Source organism: Lolium perenne, chromosome 5, assembly GCF_019359855.2.
Source record: "Lolium perenne isolate Kyuss_39 chromosome 5, Kyuss_2.0, whole genome shotgun sequence".
NCBI classification, from domain to species: Eukaryota; Viridiplantae; Streptophyta; class Magnoliopsida; order Poales; family Poaceae; genus Lolium; species Lolium perenne.
This window is the reverse complement of record NC_067248.2, coordinates 2,159,719-2,181,543: the sequence shown is the minus strand read 5'-3', so window position 1 is coordinate 2,181,543 and position 21,825 is coordinate 2,159,719. Positions and strand designations below refer to the sequence as shown.

Sequence of the window (21,825 nt, the reverse complement as noted above, 5' to 3'; positions counted from 1 at the left end):
GTTTGTGCGAGCCCAATTAGCTGCTGGTGCAAGGTTTGCCATGATCATGATAAAGATCTGCTACCCGAAATTAGATGTGAGTCAAATTGTTCCAAAATGTCTGGCGAAGATGGCGAAGAGAAAAAGGAACTTCAGCAAATATGATGACGTTGTGACTCCTGTTGCCGAAGATATGATGGATGAACTTCTTCGACTAGACGCTGAATTCTTCGTGAAAGGCAGTTATGCAGAACATAGCACTCGCGCTATAAATAATGAACGGCTGACGATAGATAATATATTGGGTAACTCTTGAAGTTTTGTTGCTCCAAGGATTGTGTCTTGTGTACAGGAAACATAATCTATATTGTAAATTTGTTATACTTCTATTTTTCAATGCCAAGCCCCCGGGCGTTGTGACGGCGGTATTTTTTCTTTTTACGATGCGAGGTTATCCCAAGGCAAGATAAATTGTATTTGCACACTATTTTTGCGGGTGCGAACCCTGATATTTTTCTGTTGATTGCTATTTTGCGATGTATTTTTATTTGGCGAGGTACTTTATACCAAGGCGAAATATATATATTGCATCTTCTGGGTAAAAGCCCCCGAGCCTGTCGAGAAATATATAATTCCACTATCTTTATTATATTGCAGCACCGCGAGCCCGCCTCATTAAAAACCTTTCCCGGCCCCACTCGGTGCCCCGAAAAAGGAAAAGAGTGCGTCTGATAACTCGCGGGCGTTTCAGTACATTGTAGCTTTACAAAGGAGGACTATATTTCGGCACTAAGCGTAGAAACGCCTTAGCTGTGCTACGTTCCAGGGATTTTTCTCGGGAGTCCCTGTCTTCTTATCTTTGATCCTGTATGCTCCTCCTTCGATTACTTCTGTGACAACGTAAGGTCCAAGCCACGGCGACTCGAGTTTTTCAGTACGATCTTGATTGAGTCGCAGAACTAAATCTCCAACCTGAAAAGATCTTGGCCGCAAACGTCGACTGTGGTAGTTTTTCAGGTCCTATTGATATTTGGTAACTCGTGACAGGACTTCATCTCTGGCTTCATCAAGTGCGTCGACATCATCTTCTAAAGCCTTTCTCGAAGTTTCTTCATTGTATTCTGTAACTCTTGGAGCATCATGCTCTATTTCTATCGGCAGTACTGCTTCAGCTCCATGGACCAGGAAAAACGGCGTCTCCTGCGTCGCTGTGTTTGGTGTTGTTCGAATACTCCACAACACACTTGGCAACTCCTCTGGCCAGGTATGTCGAGCTTTTTCCAATGGTCCCAACAAGCGCTTCTTGATACCATTGCAGATAATGCCATTGGCTTTCTCGACTTGACCATTGGTTTGTGGATGTGCGACGGACGCAAAACTTAGTTTGATGCCCACTTCTGCACAATATGCTTTGAACTCCTTGGAAGTAAAGTTACTGCCGTTATCTGTGACGATGCTGTGAGGTACTCCGAATCGAAAAACGATGCCCTTCACGAACTTTATTGCGGATGCTGCATCTGGTGAATTTATCGGCTTTGCTTCTATCCACTTGGTGAATTTGTCGACAGCCACCAACAGGTATTCATATCCTCCTGGCGAAGCTTTGTGCAATTTACCCACCATATCAAGTCCCCATTGGGCGAAGGGCCACGACAATGGTATTGGCATTAATTCTGCCGCCGGAGAGTGTGGTTTTGCGGCAAACCTCTGGCACGCGTCGCAAGTTCGTACTATCTCTTTTGCATCCTCGATTGCTGTCAACCAGTAGAATCCTGCCCGAAAAACCTTGGCTGCAATAGCTCGACTGCTTGCGTGGTGACCACATATTCCTTCATGCACATCTTTTAGGATTATTCTTCCTTCTTCGGGTGTGACACACCTTTGCAAGATGCCTGAAATACTTCGTTTATATAACTCCCCTTTGACCACTGTGAAAGCTTTGGATCGTCGAATAACTCTCCTTGCTTCAACTGGGTCGTCGGGTATTTCCTTTCTGAGGATATACGATATGTACGCTTGCATCCAAGGGACTTCTACCATCATCACAAGTTCTTGGTCTTCTTCGTCCTCCACGGTTTCTTTAAGAGACGCCGAAGTTTTTTCTTTTTTTGCTTTTTTCTGCATCTTCTTCGGCTTCGTTGATCTCTCCGTTATTTCTTCCCAAAATACGCCTGGTGGGATTGCAAGGCACTGTGACCCGATGTTTGCGAGGACGTCAGCCTCATCGTTGCTCAATCTACTGATGTGATTTACCTCGCATCCATCAAACAACTTCTCAAGCTCATTGTACATCTCCTTGTATGCTATCATGCTATCATTGACTGCATCACATTGGTTCATAACTTGCTGAGCCACCAATTGTGAGTCGCCAAAGATTTTTAGTCGAGTTGCACCGCAAGCTTTCGCCATCCTCATCCCGTGTATGAGGGCTTCGTATTCTGCTTCATTGTTGGATGCGTTTGGGAACGTCATCCGTAGGACATATTTTAACTTGTCGCCTTCAGGTGATATCAGTATCACTCCTGCGCCAGCTCCTTCTACTCTCTTGGATCCGTCGAAGTTCATGGTCCAAGTTCTCGACAAATCTGGGGGTCCCGTGTTTTGCAGCTCCATCCATTCTGCGATGAAGTCTGGCAAAACTTGCGACTTGATTGCCTTTCTTTTTTCATACGTGATGTCCCGAGGGGAAAGTTCTATTCCCCAAAGGGAGACACGCCCTGTAGCTTCTGGATTGTTCAGTATATTTGAAAGAGGTGCTTCATTGACTACTATTATCGGGTGTGCCGAAAAATAGTGGCACAACTTTCTTGCTGTTGTAATCACTCCATATGCTAGTTTCTGGTACTGTGGGTACCGCTGTTTGGAAGGCGATAAAACTTCACTAATGAAATATACCGGCCTTTGCACTCCATGGAGTTTTCCTTCTTCTTCTCTTTCGACAACTAGCACCGTGCTAACCACTTGGGGTGTGGCTGCGATGTACAACATGAGAGGTTCCTTTTCCTTTGGCGCTACCAGGACTGGTGGTGTCGAGATTTTGCGTTTCAGATCCTCGAAAGCTCTATCGGCTTCTTCGTTCCACTGGAATTTCTCCCCTTGTTTTATCAAGGCGTAGAACGGTAGTGCTTTTTCTCCCAACCTGGCGACAAATCTGCTCAAAGCTGCGACTCGCCCAGTTAATTGCTGTATTTCTTTTAGCTTGGTTGGCTTCCTCATCGTTACGATGGCTTGTATTTTGTCGGGATTTGCTTCAATCCCTCTTGCTGAAACTAAGAACCCAAGAAGTTCTCCTGCTGGGACGCCAAAAGAGCATTTCGTCGGGTTGAGCTTGAGGCAGAATTTGTCGAGGTTGTCGAAGGTTTCCTTCAAGTCCTCAATTAATGTTGCCCCCTTTTTTGATGTGATGACGACGTCGTCGATGTATACTTGCACATTTTTCCCAATCTGTGTTGCCAAGCACTTCTGCATCATCCGTTGATATGTTGCTCCCGCGTTTTTCAACCCGAAGGGCATTGTTTTATAACAGAATACGCCATACGGTGTGATGAACGCTGTTTTGGCTTCGTCGTCTTCTTTCAATCTGATCTGGTTATAACCAGAGTATGCATCCAGGAAGGAAAGACGTTCGCATCCTGCCGTGGAGTCGATGATTTGATCGATCCTTGGGAGGGGAAAGTGATCCTTAGGACAATGTTTATTGAGACACGTAAAGTCGACGCACATGCGAAGGACTGTCGTGTGTTTCTTCGGCACCATCACTGGGTTAGCTACCCACGTGGCTTCTGTAGATATCTCTTTGATAAAACCAGCATCTTTGAGTCGATCTATTTCTGATAGCATAGCTTTGCGGTTTGGTTCCGAAAAACGCCGCAAAGGTTGTTTGATTGGTCTCGCGAGAAGATCCAAATTGAGGTGGTGCTCGGCAAGTTCCCTGGGTACTCCTGGCATGTCAGCTGGACACCATGCGAAGATTTTCCAGTGCTCACGGAGGAACTCGACGAGCGCGCTTTCCTATGCGATATCCATGTTTGTTGCAATGGATGTCGTTTTCTTGGGGTCCGTCGGGTGGATCTGCACCTCTTTTGAATCCTTAGCAGTGTTGAAAGTTGGCTCCCTGAGCGGCCTCCCTGTGTCTGGCAAAACGTCATAATCAGTATGCCTTGGTGCCGTATATTCTGCTTGCATCCCGAAGGTTTCTGATAATTGATGAAAATCTCTGTCGCACTTGTCAGCTAACGCGAAGCTTCCTTTGACTGTGATTGGTCCTTTGGGTCCAGGCAGCCTCCACAGTAAATACGTGTAATGAGGTACCGCCATAAACCTAGCATACGCTGGTCGTCCCAACAAAGCATGATATCGCGACGGGAAATCCACGACTTCAAACTCCAATTTCTCTATCCCGTAGTTTTCGGGTCCCAAACCGTACGTCGAGGTTGATCTTGCCCAGCGGATAACTTGGTTTCTCTGGCGTGATCCCATGGAAGCGTGTGTCGGTTGGTGCTAAATTTGCTAGGGATATGTTCATCTTCCTTAATGTATATGCGTACATGAGGTTCAAGCTGCTGCCGCCATCTATGAAAACTCTCGACACGTCGAAGCCGCAATTATCGCGGGTAAGATGAGTGCGGATTGCCCAGGTCGAGGAACCTGCTGCAGGTGATCTGCAATTGTGAAGCCGATATCTTGCCCCGACCAATTTAGGTAGTCGACTGTTGGTGGAGGCATCTTTTCTGCCATGAATACTTGCCGCGAAATTACTTTCTGCGCTCTGTTAGATGGTCTGGCTTTCTGAATCATCAAGACTGCGCCATTAGAATTAGGATCAACATACGGGGGTGGTTGTGGTGCTGCCGCTATTCTGAGCTGGTGCCGATTTTCATCTGTAATTGCGGGAGGAGGTGGGAGATGTATCTCGCTCCTTGGTCCCTGATGACTTCTATTCGTTGCTTGGGCATTTGCAATTCCTGCGGCTCGCAGCATTGCCTGAAAGTTGCGGCAGTCTTTTTGGAGATGTCCTGATTGTCTCCTTCCATTGTTATCGAGAAAAAAGTGCATCTGACATGGTCCATTCATCATCTCCTCGGGGGACACATAAGGTCTTTGAAACCTTGGTCCACTATTTTGCCTGTGACCGCGAGAGTCACCTCTATTGTCACCTTGTTGCTCATTACTCTTTTGGTAGTCATCTCGACTATTTCCTCCAGAATTTCCTCGGAAACCAGCTGATATGTGGCCGGGAGCGTCGTTGTTGTAGAACTGGCGGGAAAATCGCCTTCTATTTTGAAAATTTCGACCGCGGTCCTCTTCTGGCGACCTGTGTCGCTTGTTATATATTGCGTCTTCTCCATCTGCCCACTTGTTGGCTATCTCCATCAGTGCTGATATTGTTCTTGGGTTGGTTCTTCCTAGGTCCTCGACAAAATCTGCTCGTCGAATTCCTGCCACGAACGCGTCGATTGCCCTCTCGTCAGATATATCTTCTGCCGAGTTTTTGATAATGTTCCATCTCTGTATATATTTTCTCATCGACTCGTCGTGTTTCTGTCGGCACGCCCTTAACTCCTCCAATGACGCAGGTTTCTTGCAGGTAGATCGGAAATTTCTCACGAAAATATCTTCAAAACTATCCCAGCTGTCGATGGAACCTAGGGGGAGTTTCTTTATCCAGGATCTCGCGGCACCACTCAGGTGGACTTGGATACTTTGCATGGCTGTTGCTCTGGTTCCTCCTACCAGTTTCACCATCTCGAGATAGTCGACGAGCCAATCCTCGGGATCCTGCAGACCGTCGAATTTTTTGAAATTCTCGGGTATCTTAAACCCTTTTGGTACTCGAGTTTTTCGGACTCGTCTCGTAAAGCACGGAAGCCCGCACAGATCTTCATCGGCAACTTCTGGTGAATGCCGATGTTCTCTTCTTTCTTGCCGCGCTCTGTCTACCCTTGCTTGAGCTGCTGTATCTCTTGCCCCACTTGGTGGGTCTTGCACTGCAGCAGTAGGTCGTGGACTATTTTGCCTTGCAGTTCCTTCGGGAGGTGTAGCTGTGAATGCTGCTCCCATGACTCCAACTCCAGCCATTGCCATATTAAATAATGGTTCTCTCGGGTCTCCAGGGGGTGGTCTGGACGCAAGGATGTAAGCTTGCATTGCCATGTATCCTGCTTCAGGCGTTTTCGGGATGATGTTTCCCCTTGTATCAATCGACAAGAAGGACATGTCGAGATTTTGAATTATGTTGCCTCTCTCTGCTTCAGGTATATTTTGCAGTCGAGATATTGCCCTCCTCCGGGCTTCTCTGTGACTATCTCCCGAAGTTCCTGATTGTCGACTGAGGTCCGCTCGACGCCTGCTTGATGCGGATGCTGCTTCTTTTCTTCTGTTCAAGGATGCTGTCTGTTTTTCTAGCTCCCTACTCATACGAGCAAGTCTATATTGATAAGCTTGTAATTCCTTGGCAGTAGCGGTAGTAGTCATTGGTTCTGAGCCATCCATGGCTCTTGCAGCCCGATCCCACGCTGCTTGCGGGAGTTGTACTCTTTCGCGAGGTGAGGTCCCGACATATTTGGTGCCTAAGCCTCTTCTAAGATCAGCGGGATCGACGTATGGATTTCCCAAATTGTCGAAAGCCTCTGACGTCTCTGGTTCTGCTCGACTTGTCTCCTCGATTGCATAGACTTGATGATATTTTTGATGTTTATCAGGATTGGTGACACCATCATTAAGATTGGTGAAGACCTTTCCAAAGGCGACAGATTTGTCGATGAAGCTATTGGAGTCGCTGCTTATAAAGGAGTCCGCAGTCGACCCAAAGGATGTGTCGCTGAAGATCTTGGCGAGCTTCTCGCTTGCCTTGGTGTCGATAAAACGAGGCGACGAAAACTTTTCATCACTTGTCGAGAAATCAGAATCGGTCGCTGAAAATTCCGACGAGATCGGAACTTCGAGACGATAAGATCCTTCCTTATTGACGCTGAATCGGAATTCTCCGAACGTCATGACGATGGGATCCTCCAGATATGCACATGCATCCAAACGGGAGGGCGGGTGAGGAATAAAATCGACTAGATCAGTTTTTTCCTGTTTACCTCGATCCATCGTATTGCTTGCTACCGACGAAGTCGATGATTCTGGACGTGCCATCGAGATCAGCTCCTTGCAACCTCTAAATCCCACAGACGGCGCCAATTGACAAGGGATTAACTTGTCAATGCCTACAGATTGTAGGCTTGGGTTTTAGTTGGATGTAGAGGGCAAGTAGATCTCGAAGGTTTCAGCCGAAAAGTACTCGACGAATATGAAAACTAGGGTTTGTAAACAATGATTCGATCCTCTCTGCGTCCCTCGACTCCCCCTTATATAGGAGGCGGAGCCGAGGGATTCGTGCTGTACAAGTTACAAAGTCCGGGAAGGTTTCTAACTCATCCCGTAAGATTACAAATAAGACTTTCTATTACAACTCTAGCTTTCCTTAATACTATCTTGGGCTTCCGAGTCTTTTTATTCTTCGGGTAACGGGCCTTCAACAAACCCCGGGTACTATCTTCGGCAGGCCCATTTGGGATGCCTATGTCACCGGGGCTGCCGAAGGTGCAGCAGCCGGAGTCGGTGAAGGAGTCGTAGCCGGGGTCGGTGAAGAAGATGCAGCCGGGTCGGTGGAGGTGATGTAGCACCCGACCCCGCGGCCGCGCCCACAGTGGGAGGAGGGGTAGACTCTGACAAACCATCATCCACCCCTACCTCCTCCACAAACGAAGACGGTGTCGAAACCACGGTGGCAACAGGGATAGGCATCGGCGGTGTAGCAGCCACCCCTATCACCACCCCGGTAGGCGGCGAAGAAACATACACACCCCTGTCAGCCACCAGCACGCCACCCGCGTGCCCAGCCTCCCGCCTCCCCAACGCTAGGAGCAGCAGGAGCAGTGCGTCCCAGCTGCGGTCCCACAGCAGTTCTAGTAGCCAAGGCAGCGGCAGCCATCGCGCTATCCACGCCTGCCTCCGCAAACATGTCACCTGCACAAGCAGCCTCCCCTAGTACTTCGCTGACGCATACAACAACCTCAGTGTCGCCCACGCGCACATCCCTCTCCGCACTTCCTGCGTGGTGAACAACAACCTCTTCGCCAATTTGAACCTCCACCGTAGCACGAACCAACTGTGGTGACAACCTACGCACCCTCTCCACAATCGCAATCCCGCGTGGTGTTCTTGGGTTCGCATTATAAGGAGTGATCGCCATACCCGCACCATGAGAAAGAGATACAGACTTGCCATCATGGTTGGAGGAGGACACCGTTTTACCCCGATCTGAAGAGCTAGCAGCATTCCCATCCACCTCCATGTTTGTTGCTTGTGTCCCGGGCAAATCAAACTGCCCAAACACGCCCCCCGAGGAATCATCCTTTCCCATATCCTCATCATCAAGATCATCGCCCTTTCTGCGCCAAAAATAAGGAGTGAACCTAGGATCTGGAACAAAGTCCGCAGCCTCTCGCCGGAAAAAGAAATCAAAAGCCTTAAGTTTAACAACACAAGCAGCGCCAAAATAAAGCCCTGAAGCATCCGCCCTTTTGTCCAGAACCTTGGAATTCAACATTCCAACCAGAATACGAACAATGCCACGGCTGCACATAGTGACCAGATCAACATCCAAGGTGGTACCAATGAGAGATCCAACCGCCCAGACATGAAGCGGCCCCGCACATATTTGACCCGGAGAGAGACAACGGCGCGAGGCCCATCTCCAGCGGGCATGCCGCAGTTTGTGGGACAGAGACTCTGGCCAAACATATATATTCTCTTTGGACTCTGCCCGAAATCCTCCTCTTCATAGAAAATAGTGATTTCCGCTTTCGCGGAGGCTTCCGGGAATCATTGGAGGATGAAACCTTCTTTTGCAGGCTGCTGGTGTAGGAGGCTTCTTTCAGTTGGACGCAGCTGGGAGCTCCCTATATAAGGGCTAGGAGGAGCCACCGCGGAGGGATCCAGATTTCTTGTAATACAACGCATCATTGCAAACCGTAGTTTCAGTAAAATCTTGACAATTTTAGCCTCCAATCTCTTTATCCTCAGATACCTAATTTGTCTGATAAACCCATGGAACCACCAGCGCTCTCTCTATCCTAAAACCAAAGTCCATACTTATGGGAATTGCCGAGGTTAACCCTCTTCAATTGGCGCCATCCGTAGGGTGCTTGGGCGAAGGAAGCATGGATTCAATGCCACTTTTGCCAAGCAACAACTCGACCACTTCGGGTAGCCTCGGATCGGTCAATTTTTTTCCGCACCCACCAGCCCTTCTCCCAGCTTTCGACAAGTTTGGCCGGTGGTTGGATCTGGCGATCGGAAGCCTCGACATCCGCGTTGGCACGCAAGGTACTGTTCGCCTCTCAGATCCGATCTATTCGGGTTCATCACAGAAGGATCTGCCGACAATGTTCGCGCTGACAGGAGAAGCCGACGATGTTCGATCAGAATCCGATGATGATGACGATGATCATGAGCTAGGCAGGGCAAACTGATTTACCCTTCAGGTTCGCAAAATGCCCGTGCCTCATGGATTCAGGCTCCCTACCGAGCGGTAGAAGTACTTGACCTTCAGGAAACAGAAGGTTGGCTGGACAATTATTTGCAAACCATAAGGTTATAGGGCGGTGATACGTTGCAAACGTATCTATAATTTTTGATGCTCCATGTTTGTTTTACACCAATTTCTATATGTTTTGTCTACACTTTGTGGCACTTTTATGCATTTTCCGGAACTAACCTATTAACAAGATGCCACAGTGTGCAGTTCCTGTTTTCTGCTATTTTCGATTTCAGAAAAGTTGTATAGGAAATATTCTCGAATTGGACGAAACAAAAGCCAAACATCCTATTTTCCCGACACGAAGACGAAGTGGCGCCACAGGGCGGCCACGCCACCCCATGGCGCGGCCAAGGGTGGGCCCGCGCCATGGCATGGTGTGGGCCACCCAGGCGACCACCGACCTCGCCCTTCCGCCTATATAATGCATTCGACGCAAAAACCCTAAATAATCCAGCCTCCGTCCACGAAAAGTTCCGTCGCCGCCGCCATCATCCAGACAAGTTTCGGGGGTTAGAAGTCCTGTTCCAGCACCCTACCGGGACGGGGATTGACCCCCGGAGCCATCTCCATCGACTCCACCGCCTCCACTTCGACTCCATGATGGTCCGTGAGTAGTTCCCCCTGGACTACGGGTTCTCGGCTGTAGCTAGTTGGTACTCTCTCACCCATGTACTTCAATACAATGATCTCATGAGCTGCCTTACATGATTGAGATCCATATGATGTAATTGGTGTTGTGTTTTTTGGGATCCGATAAATTTTGAAATTTTCATCAGATTGTTCATCATATTATCATACTACTGTTATTTAAGATCTTGCATGCTCTCCGGTACTTGTGATTACCCTGATCAAGTAGTTGCCTGTATCTCCAAGAGGGAGTATTTATGCTCGATAGTGGGTTCATGCCTCTAGTTTTCTGGAATAGTGACAATAACTTCTAAGATTGTAGATGTGATGTTGCTACTAGGGAGAAAACAACAATGTTTTGTCTAAGGATAATTCTATTATTTACTTTACACACATTGCTTAATGCGATAATCTGTTGCTTGCAACTTAATACTGGAAGGGGTTCGGATAATAACCTGAAGATGGATTATTAGTCATAGACGCAGTTGGATTACGGTCTATGTATTATGTTGTAATGCCCAATTAAATACTACAGTAAACTTTATCTTATCATAGCATGTATTGCCATGCCCTCACAATTATCAATTGCTCAACTGTAATTTGTTCACCCAACACATGTTATTTGTTTGGAGAGTTACCACTAGTGTAGATAGCTGGGAACCCCGGTCCTTCTGTCATCATCATTGCTCTACAGTCAACTACGCACTGGAATATTTTCCGGTGCCATTGCCTCTGTGTTACTGCTATCGTTGCCGTGTTACTATTACTATTCCTCTCATATTACTACTGCTTTCACATCACCCCTGTTACTAGTGTTTTTCCAGTGTGCAACTTGAATTGACAACTCCGTTGTTAAGGCTTATAAGTATTCTTTACCTCCCCTTGTGTCGAATCAATAAATTTGGGTTTTACTTCCCTCGAAGACTGTTGCGATCCCCTATACTTGTGGGCTATCAGGAGGCACAAAAGCTACCGCCATGCAAAGCCTGCAGTGGTGTCTGAGCGTACCGAAAGGTCATGGCTTCAGAAGTTACCGAAGGATCCATTGGTCACTCGGGAGATCTGTGGGAGCAGTTTGTCCAGAACTTTCGTTGCATCTTCAAGAGGCCCGTGTCCATTGAAGAGTTGCGACCATGCGTACGTAAATCGGGTGAGCCGATACGAGCATACATCCGGCGATGGAGCACCATAAAAAACGCAGCCGAAAACATCTCTGATGAACGGGCAATGGTTGCTTTTACTAATGGATTACGCCGCAAGGACTTTGTAGAGGAACTCGGTAGGACCAGACCCAAGACAATTGCTAAGATGATGTACATAACTAATGGATGGGCTGATGATGAAGATGCAGTGAGCAACAAAAGAGCAAGGTCACCCGATGACGATCGCTTATGTGCAGCAACGATCACAAAAGAAGAGGAGGCCGCAACTATGAGGATTATGATGGACCCAAGAAAGTAACAGTCGGGTTTATAAACAGAGACGACGGGAAAGGCGAGTATCACGGCAGTGGATACCGCAACAGCAACAGAGACTAGTCAGGTTCCAGCAGGCAAATGTATAGGCCAATACCTCGGATCCAATGGGACTACGATCAGTCGCCAGATCACATGCTTAACGGACCTTGTAGTATGCATTAGTACATCCACTCGGAAGGAAGGAGGCAGTTGAATCACCTCCTGAAGGACTATCGAACCTTTATTTGGCTACATGGAGCTTTTGGGACTATCCAGAGTGATGCACCCAACAAAGGATTTACCAGGGCGCATGGGACCATGGCATTACACGAGCCTCCACCGCCACCGCTTCCACAAAATCCAGTACTGACAGTACAAGCTGCTCACTCGAACAACGGCAATCAGCAAGATGGGTTCCCCTCGGCGAGAGGGGCAGTCAACATGATTCAACAGGGGCGTCCACCCAAAAGGACTCAGAAGCTGATCACCCGATAGGTGAACCTAGCAATTCAGGCACCGCCGGCAACTCCCGAGTACCTTAACTGGTCCGATCAACCCATCTTGTTCAGTAGAGACGACCATCATATCAAAGTCCCTCGGCCAGGCCACTCGCCTTTGGTCGTTCGATGCTCAGATCATCGGATACAACTGTAGCAAGGTTTTCTTGGATGATGGAAGCGCCATCAACCTTATCTACGACAAGACCTTACGAGCAATGAAAATGTCTCTGACCATGGTACCCTCGGAAATCAGATTCCATGGCATAGTTCCGGGGAAGCCAGAGCTTCCTTTGGGAAAGATAGACTTTAGAGTAGTTTTCAGGATTCAAGCAACTTCAGAAAAGAAAAGCTAGAGTTTGAAGTTACGGGACTGGCCATCGCAGTATCACGCCATCTTGGGACGACCCACCTATTCTCGGTTCATGGCGGTGTCACATCATACATAGCTCGTCCTGAAGATGCCGTAACCCAATGGTGTTATCAAAGTCATCAAAGGAAATTTTGCTCGGCCCGACACATGTGACCGAGAATTCCACAAGATATCAGAGTCCTTCGGGATGCACGCAGAGTTCCTCCAACTCGGGGGTTCCGCCAATCACAACATATCACTAGATCAAGCATTTGACGCCGCAAAGGGCACGAAGGAAGATTAAGGGAATTGGTTGCGACTAGTATCATGATGTCTTTGATGTAAATAATGAGACCATCAAGTCCAAGATTGTCTCAGTAATTGCCTTTGATGACAAGCAATTGGCCCTCAACTTCACTCTTCTTGATGCTCAAAACCAATTCTCTCCGGATAATCTTGTCTCATACTTTGTTGCCACGAAGAATATGGCCAAGGAAGGAAAGAGGGTCGAAGAGTTGAACCCATAGAATTGCTTTGAAGGCCAAGGTTGTACAAGCCAAGGAAGATCATGAAGGTGTTGAAGAAGAAAATGAAATGACATCAACAAATGATATCCATGTGGATACTGCTTTCTTCACCAAGAAGCGGAACAAGAACTTTGGGAAGAAAGTTTTGTGCTACCGTAGTGAGAATAGGACTTGTTACAATTGTGATGAAGCAAAGCACTTTGCCGACAAGGTGTCCTTATGAGAAGAGAGAATACAAGCCAAAGTATGAAAGGGGTGCCAAGCCAAGGTTGAAGCAAAACCCGATCAATGTAAGATACAAGAACAAGAAGAGAAGGCAAAAGTCTTGTTGGTTCCAAGTGTACTTCCGAGGAGGATAGTGAGGATGAGCAGAAGTTGGTAGTTGTGGCTAGTTTGGCTCTTGCCGAACCAGGGTCACTCTTCACCTACGAATACACAAAGGACTACTCCGACATTCCCAAGAAGTCTGACACTTGTCTCATGGCAAGAGGAGCAATGGAGGACGACCTCGTCCTCTCTTCCATTCCAAAGAACTCCGACATTTTCCTTATGGAAGAGGTGCTAAGGTGATCTCTCTCTCTCTCTCTCTCTCTCGGTCACTTCATCAATTGCAAGACCCACTGGACCAGTTTCTTGGACTCAGTCTTTCGGAGCCGCTCATAGGGATATGATGTGCAGATATGCGTGCGTGCATTCATAGAGGTGAGTGTACGTATATGTGAGCATCTACGTAGACTATGTTTTGCCAAAAATGTGCATGTTCCAGTTTCATTTTGTGTACGCAACGTTAATCTACTTGACGTCTCTGCTACCTTGTTACTGCTCTTTTTTTAGAGCAACCACATATTTCATTAATCGAAAATCAAGTTACATGAAGCAACACATGTGAAAACTAAAAGACAAATCGGGATAAAATGATTATCCTAAGTTTGCACATAAAATCCGTGAAAATACAAAACGAGATCCCTGGGGTTTCTTGCAACCACCGTAGCATGCGGCCGCCGCCCAACTCCAGCACCGCCGAGACGGACACAAGAAGAGATGCCGAGGCTCCACCATTGCAAGATCCAAACAAGCATCATCGCCATCACCAACAAGATCCAAACAAGCGAGCAGACCAAGCTGCCGATCTGAAGGATCGATCAACACACGTTGCCATCAACTCAGAGACGGCGCCCAGAAGGTCGCCGCCGGTGTGTGATTAGAGTTGAGGCAGATTTATTAGCCCGGACATCGCTCCCACCACCCCAACAGCGAACCACATCAGACAAAACATAACCCTAACTACTAGGCCAGAACGGAGGCACAATGTCATCCCTCCCTCTTTGCCGCCGCCGGAGCGGCAAGCGGAGGAAGAGGGGACCAACACTAGCGCCCTGCCTGGTGGAGGAGATTGGCAGGAGGTTGAGCCGCCGCCACCTCTCGCCAGGAGGAAGAAGAGAAAACGAGGTGTGGAGGCTGCTACCTTGTTACTGCTTGAGGGCAATAGGAACAACAAAGAGTTAAGAAGACACGTTGCTAGACGTAATAGATATCCATGTACATGCTGCGACCCACGGCCCGGATGGTCGACTGATAATTTTTCAGTTGGATGGTCGCCCAGGATGCACACTATCATGGTTGCTCTAGTGATCAATGTATCAAACAGCGATCAAAGTATACAATTCAAAATTTGAACTGCAAATCACCGGTGAGGTGGAGCGACAAGGCGCACCCCATCCTTAGTCCAGAAACAAAACGAAGTTCAGATAGCCTAACACAACTATGCGATAGAAGGCCAGATCTAACCATTCGATCGCTGGAGACAGATTGGTTCCCGCAGAAATCTTGAAAAAACACTCCTTATTTGCTTGAGAAACTAGAAGGAATCTGCTAACAAGAAAGAAGCATGGGTCTAAACAGCTTGTAGGCAGGAGATGGATAGCAAGAGAGCGAACCTGAAGATCGATGGCTGCAGGAAGAAGTGTTATGATCTCTGATATTGATACAAAGTTTTGGCTTTGGATCTCAATCCTCATGTCCTGATTCAAACGAGAGGGAAAGGGAAAGATATAGTAGAGGTATTCGGTTCACTAGCAAAGAAGGGCACGCCGCGCCGGATCATGGTAATTATCTAGTTAATTTTGTTGTTTAGTAAGAATCCATTATTTTGTAAGTCGCAGCGAGTTGGTATTTTTAAGGTTAGGGCGTAAGCTGTCTAAGAGGTGGTGCCCTTGAAGGTACTAAAAAGGTTGCAACGATAGTAGGTATACTTAGAATGAAAATTAAGGGCATTATTGAAAAATTCTTCTATTCGACGAAAAGAAACACAAATTCTGATATATCTTCCTACAGAATTGCATCAACTAACCGGAAAATTCTTTTACTTAGAATTGCCAGCTAAACCCTTGAGCCAATGACAATGATTGCATTGTATGCATAACATTATTAAGAAGTGATGGTATTGGGGAGGCGCACACCAATTAGTCACTTGTACTGATATATCTTCCTCCAGAATTACATCAACTAACCGGAAGATTAGTTACTGGTACCAACTTACATTGTTGCTTAATACATAGTACTCCAGTACATAGAGCTTGTCAATTAGCTAGTGGTACTAATATACATTGTTACTTAACTATAGTCACTTATACTGATACATCTTCCTACAGGATTGCATAGTTGATAGGATTACATCACATAACAGGAAGATTAGTTACTGGTAATATCTTGCATTGTTGCTTAATACATAGTACTCCAGTACATAGTTTGTCGATTAGCTAGTGGTACTAATATACATTGTTAATTAATTAGTGGATAGCATGGTAAGATAGGTGCTGCGGGTGTTCTTCTGTCTTTGAGGTATCAGCAGCCGGCATTGTTGTCCTCGCCCGGTATCAGCTCTTCCTTTGAGACAGGGAGGGCAAGACCTTGGACAGCTTCTTTGTCGTTGTTGGGCACAGGAAGAGATAAGTGCACTGCTACACCTATTTGTTGAGGTAGAATTTTCAGGCATGTTGTTATCAAGAATCTTGACTGCACGAGAAACCATTATTTCATATGAAATAATTGAGACCAAACGATGGCGTTAAGTAAAGCAAGAGACCAACATTACTGAATTAAAAGTGAGCAAGATAAACATGCGGCCAATTCAGTAGTTGACAATATATTATTGAACCAAACTGATGTGTTTAGGCTAGAACACTGTATTTGAAAGAGGACAACATCATTCATACAGGAAGAACGTCATCATTCATATAGAACGCATGATCACAAAGACTTGAGGATAAACTGTCCACAATACATGCATTTCAGGGGTAGCTACCTTAGCCTCGCTGTGGGGCGACACACTGAGTTTTGTACCCCCGCGGCAAGGAGACTGAGAACAGGAACTTAAATTGCCAGCACCAGTACTTGAGAAATGAATATTGGAGACTCACTTTTCTATGATACCTAGAAAAAAAACATCCATCATTTGGTTTGAGGGGGTTATATAGACTTTGTTGGATCCAAATGGAGTAAATTAAATAGCCTTGATAAAAGGATTAAGAAGTAACGCGGTGTATACTTGTTTCGAAAGGTTGTATAGAATTTGCTAACTGAAGAAAGAAAAAAGAAAGAAGTATATCTCTTATGAATGGTGTCCTAACTCAATAACTGATGAATGCATCACCCTTCAGGTGCTGCTGTCTACAAACTGCTCTTGGTTTAAAGGAACGAAGACACACACCATACTTGAGGATAGATTGACCTAGGCCAGGTTGATATCTTAACGTACATTAGATGTCTTCAGTGTTTTTACCTCTGAACTTCTTGTTGATCTCTCGAGCTCCAAAATATTCAATTCCTGAGGTAAAACATACAACCTAAAATATTTAATTCCTGAGCTACAGCCAGAAGGAGCCCATTAGAAAATCTGGAACGGAAGAAATGTTAGATATTCTATGCAATCAAGGACATGAACCAGCCACATCAAAAAAGAATATTGGTTAGTCTTAATCGGCTATGTAATTAAGGTGCCTAATCTAGACAAAGATGAACCATCCAACACACTTACCTTGCTCCATAAGAGCGAATATTTGAAGAAGATCTGCACCACCATAAGTACTGGTTTTATCTGAACATTCCAAGGGAAGAGCAGTTCCTGGTTATTAATTTAACTAACTACCAATTTCTTAATTACCAACTCAAAATAGAAGCATGTTTTTCCTATTTCTGGTTTTCTTCTCTCAAACACGTTCACAAAACATAGAGAATTAAAAATAGCATAAGCATTACCCCTTTGAATCTGTATACAAAAGCTATTAATTGATTAGCACTCCCTAGGTGATCATTTGTTAAGACCTACTGTATATTTGTGTTGCATAAATTTGTACAGCTTTCTATCTCCTACTGAAGATTCAGGAGACCCTAGTTTGGATCATCTTCTAATTTTCCCTATCCATAATTGTATTTGTTGCTAAATTTTTTTGTTCTGGTGATTGTACAGCAGAGATATACCGGAAGTTTAGCTTTGTTATCACCAATTTAGAAGAAGTTATCAGTAAAGGGAGCAACGTCAGATCAAGGCAGCAAATTAAAATTAAACAACATGGCATATCACTATGCCCATTCCCTCTTGTAGGTTCAGCGCTCACTGGCAGGGCTGATGGATGGCGCTGTTGCATCATCTTCTACCCACGGGTAATCTGTTTCTTCTCCTGTCCAAGACTATGGTTCTTCATCAGTGGTGACATCCTGGTCTGGAATGAATATTTTATTGCACACCTGATGTGAGACCTTAGACTCCAGTTCAATCTTACCTGAGTACCAGAAGTTGCTACTGAATTTAGAAGAAAATTCTACTTCTTGGATAACTTGATAGAGTTACAGGAGCACTAAATTGCCACAATCTTGAAACTCCATCTATGTCATACTGCTAGAGATATTGAACTGATGAAATAAAAGCCACGCCCGTGACAGATAGAGCGTGTAGGTATTTAATCGCAATGGCCAAAGATGCAATACCACCGCTGAGGTCAACAATTTGGCAGACACATCGGAGAGCTCAAGCAGCACAAAACAACAACAATCTTGTCTCGCATTTTGTTGATGATGGCCAGCTGACCTGGTGGCTACCCAGATCCAACTGCCGGAGTGGAAGAAGCCAGACTTGCATGTATACCAACATTCTCCAGTTCTGAAATCAGAAAACCAACCTCGTACAGGTCACATAGAAACACTCAAATTTATTACCATCTGCATATACATCAGAGGAGAACATCGATGATTATAGTAAGTACTGTTCAGTTTGATGGCAGTTGATTGAAGAGACGAATATTATCATTTTCCTTCAAAGACATCTACCATCAATTGTCAATCCGTACAATTGAATCAGCTGCAATAGATTACTGCTTACAAAGGAAAGTAAATAAAATTCTGATTGTTGCGGAAAGCAGCAGCACACATATGAAAAAAAAATAGAAGACACAACCAGTACTAATGGGGGGAGGCGGGGGGATCACCATGGTGACGATGATGTACCGGGCGGTAGAGGCATCCCGAAGAGAGCACCAGCCGTGGAATCCTCCCATGGCTGCGCTTCCTCGGGAGGGCGAGTTGGACGCCGGCGCCCTCCTCCCTGATGCTAGCTGCCTTGGGAAGGAGAGTAGGATGCCGAACTCGTCCCCTACGCCACCAGCTAACTTGGGAGGGAGAGAGGAACGCGCCGCCTGCACCAGAGCGGCCAAGGAGGGAGCAGAGGGAGGGAGAAGAGGGCGCCCATGGCTGCGCTTCCTCAAGAGGGCGAGTTGGACTCTGGCGCCCTCCTGCCCACCGCGCGTCGCCGCTAGCCGCCCGCAGCCCATGGCCGCTCGCGGCCCACCGCCACTGGCCGCTCGCCGTTCGCGCCGCCCGCCCGGCGCGCGTGGCCGCGCTGTCGCCCGCGCGTTGCCGCGCCGCCCGCGAGCGGTTCCCCACCGCGCGTCGCCGCTCGCCGCCCGCCCGGCACGGGTATCCGCGCCGTCGCCCGCCGTCCCGCGCGTCGCTGCGCCGCCCGCGGCCCTTCCACCCGCACGTCGCCGCGCCGCCCGCGAGCGGTCGCCCCATGGAGCTGGGTGACGGGGAGAAGATAAATCCATCGTTTTTAGAGGAAGAAAGGCACCTCCAAAGGAAGAGGAGGGGGCTGACCGGCTCCACCGCGCCGCCAATCGCCTGCGAAGGGGAGTAGGGCGCCGATGCCCTCCTCTCCGCAGCAAACGAGGGCCGCGACAAAATTATGTGATAGGAACCACGGCGACCAGAGAAAGGAGCAGAAGCCGGCCTATAGGGAGGGGATCTGAGGCACCTCCGTGTGGCCGGGGCTAGAATTTCTGGAGCGGGCGCGTAGGGTCGCGGCTGAGGACCGCGGCGGCATGGAAGCAGAAGAGGAGGAGGTGCGGCGTTGGGCATGACCTTGTGCCATCCTCCGCCGCCGCTTGCCGTGGAGCACGGGCACGCCGACAGCCACTGCAGCTACCGCTCGCGGTGAAGAAGTAACAGCGCCGGCCGCCAAGGAACCAAGGAGGCGACGAACGGAGCGGAGACAACGACGCACGGCCGTCGCTGCCTCTCCATGGGTGCACAAGAATTTCTGTCCTTGCCGCCGGACATTGAGCGATATGAGATGAGGAGAGAAAGACGTGGAGGAGTTCTATTCTAGAAGGCAACGCGTCGCTGGCAAACAGACTAAAATTGAGTCAAAGCGGTGTAACCACCGCCTGCGAAGTACTCGGGGCTGTTACAGGCGTGTGGCTGAAATAGCCAGCCTCAAGCTGCATCAAGTTATCCTCAAGCTATTTGGCGACGACCACGACGATGACCCAGGGAGGGGCGACGGGCACCAGGCAGTCTCAGAAAGGATAATCCGCTGCGATCGACGCCACGCGCAGGGACGATGGTATGAGCCTATGGCCCACTCCCCTGTTCAAACGTGCGTGCGAGAAGCTGCCGGTAAGTTCACTGAAAACAAGTCTCCGGAGAATCTTCCACTGCGCGAGTGATTCGGCAGATTGATTTTTAAATTTTAAATATTATTGATCTTTAGTTGATCCACTGTTTTATACTTAGTTTTTTAGTTCGTTTCTATTGACTCTACTCCTCCTCGTACTTTGCTCAAACTCGTTGCACTTCAATCTTGGATGTTATTTTTGAGTGTTTTGTTACTCCCTCTCTCACAGTTTATTAGGCGTACGCGTATCCCTAGATCGCAAATTTGCTCAAGTTAGCATTACTTATATGTTATAAAAATTATATCATTAGAAAGTTTAGATGTTCTATTTTCTAATGATATAATTTTTGTATTATATAATTTAAATTATATAGGTTAAATTGGTGACCTAGGGATACGGAAAAGACTAGTAAACTAAGAAGGAGGGAGTATCTAAAGTGTACTATTCTTTATTTTCCCTATCTTATGGAAATTGGCTGAGCGTCTCATATTAAAAGGACTCAACACTCCCTAACTGCGTAAATATTTGTGTCTCCTGAATTCTCGTTTTTATTCATTTGCAAATTTCACTCGGTAGCTTAGGAATCGTAGAATTTATTGACTTGGTTGCCCTGATGATATAAGATTTCCTTTATTAATTATATATATCCACCTCTCCTTGCAGAAAGAGGACAACGGTGCTAGTTAAAATTTGAGTTACAATTCCGGGTTCGTAGTCTCCGCTACGTGGTTCAAAGATCTTTTTGTAATTTCTATTATCTCTGTTGTTCTTTATACCGCTGTTGATGATCATTAACAGATTTGTGGTTCTCACTAGTAGAAAAAGGGGCTTCCATACCACCCCATTAGTCTTCAAACATTTTAAACCGCGACTAATGGGGTCTTGAGTCCCGGTTCGGCAGGGAACCGGGACTAAAGCTCTGGGCCCAACGGCCTGGGTGGACAGCTGGTGTACGGGAACACCTTTAGTCCCGGTTGGCCTGGCCAACCGCGACTAAAGGTTCTCAGGCCACCACTATAAATACTGCTGCAGCACACTTGGCTTGTGTGTGAGCTTTTGGTCTTTCACTTCTATTCACAAGGGGTGGTGGGTTTGGCTTTTCTCCTCTTATGCACAAGAGGTGTTCGATGAAATGCCCGAGAGCATGATGCCACTTGTGTTCACATAAAACAAACATGATATGAAGTGTCTGAACCACACTTAAGCTTTCTCATTTTTTTTCCTCCTCGATCGCGGTTAGCAACGTGAACATTTCATGTGTCATTGATAAATATGCATGTGTAGTTTACAGTTTAATTTCTATTATTTCTAGCTAGTTAGTTTATCAAATGCATGATGGTTAATTATATACTTTATATAATAATAATGCAGATGAATCGGCAATGGATGTATGGTAACCGACTCTCGGGCGAGTTCATTACGGGTTTGAATGATTTCCTCACAGTGGCTAATGCGAACAAGCAGGGGGGCTTTGTTATATGTCCATGTGCTGACTGTAAGAATAAGAAGGGTTACTCTTCCTCAAGAGTCGTTCACGTGCACCTGCTTCGGCACGGTTTCATGCCAAGCTATAATTGTTGGACCAAGCATGGAGAAAGAGGGGTTAGAATGGAAGAAAATGAAGAAGGGGATGATGACAACTATCTTGATCATTTCGGTGATACTTTCATGGAGGATGCTGAAGGAGGGGAAGCAGAAGGGGAAGGTGAAAGGGAAGGTGAAGAAGAGGCACGTGATGAGCCCGCTGATGATCTTGGTCGCACCATTGCTGATGCACGGAGAGGCTGCGAAACTGAAAAGGAGAGGAAGAATTTGGATCGCATGTTAGAGGATCACAAAAAGTCGCTGTA

General features: G+C 46.8%; 2 protein-coding genes and 1 long non-coding RNA gene across 4 annotated transcripts in view; all 3 read right to left on the bottom strand.

The window, feature by feature from the left end:
- LOC127321675 (probable coatomer subunit beta') overlaps nucleotides 1-15,094 on the bottom strand; it is a 195,511-nt gene extending 180,417 nt beyond the window's left edge. Inside the window, exon 1 of the mRNA XM_071819707.1 lies at nucleotides 14,966-15,094. The gene's annotated coding sequence lies outside the window, so the exon portion shown is untranslated. The remainder of the gene's footprint in view (nucleotides 1-14,965) is intronic.
- LOC127319773 (putative cysteine-rich receptor-like protein kinase 39) overlaps nucleotides 1-21,825 on the bottom strand; it is a 250,813-nt gene that overhangs the window by 32,096 nt on the left and 196,892 nt on the right. The window lies entirely within an intron of this gene.
- On the bottom strand, nucleotides 15,491-19,760 carry LOC127321662 (uncharacterized). Of its 2 annotated transcripts, XR_011744494.1 has the most exons (3): nucleotides 16,810-19,760; nucleotides 16,333-16,460; nucleotides 15,491-16,043 (listed from the first exon to the last, which is right to left on the bottom strand). It is a non-coding gene; the product is annotated as an uncharacterized lncRNA (long non-coding RNA). The 2 variants fall into 2 exon arrangements; XR_011744495.1 differs by lacking the exon at nucleotides 16,333-16,460.